Consider the following 298-nt stretch of genomic DNA (forward strand, 5'->3'; position numbering starts at 1 on the left):
GGTGCGCATGCGCGCGGTGCCGGCCCCCCGGGCGGGCAGACGTTGGCCGGGAGCGTGGCCCGGCTCGGCGTGCGGGACTCATGGCGGCAAAGCTCCGCAGGAGCGGAGCGGGCCGGCCTGGCCGAGGGCAGCTTGTGCGGCGCCCGGGGCCGAGCTGGGAGCGGCGCCGGCTGCGGGGGACGAGCCGGTGGCAGCTGCACTGCTCTTGCCGTCTTCGCCTCGGGGGCAGCAGGGAAGCGAGGTGCCTGCACTTACAGCTGCGGCAGTGAATGAAGGCAGGACCGACCGGCTGCGAGCG

The 298-nt window shown here is 75.8% G+C and overlaps 1 protein-coding gene across 1 annotated transcript in view; it reads right to left on the minus strand.

Annotated features, from left to right (window-relative positions):
• NONO (non-POU domain containing, octamer-binding) overlaps nucleotides 1–179 on the minus strand; it is a 28,210-nt gene extending 28,031 nt beyond the window's left edge. Inside the window, exon 1 of the mRNA XM_019521237.1 lies at nucleotides 159–179. The gene's annotated coding sequence lies outside the window, so the exon portion shown is untranslated. The remainder of the gene's footprint in view (nucleotides 1–158) is intronic.
• Between the last annotated feature and the right edge of the window lie 119 nt (nucleotides 180–298).

This window comes from Gavialis gangeticus, unplaced genomic scaffold, assembly GCF_001723915.1.
Source record: "Gavialis gangeticus isolate Ggan-Ray unplaced genomic scaffold, GavGan_comp1, whole genome shotgun sequence".
NCBI lineage: Eukaryota > Metazoa > Chordata > Crocodylia > Gavialidae > Gavialis > Gavialis gangeticus.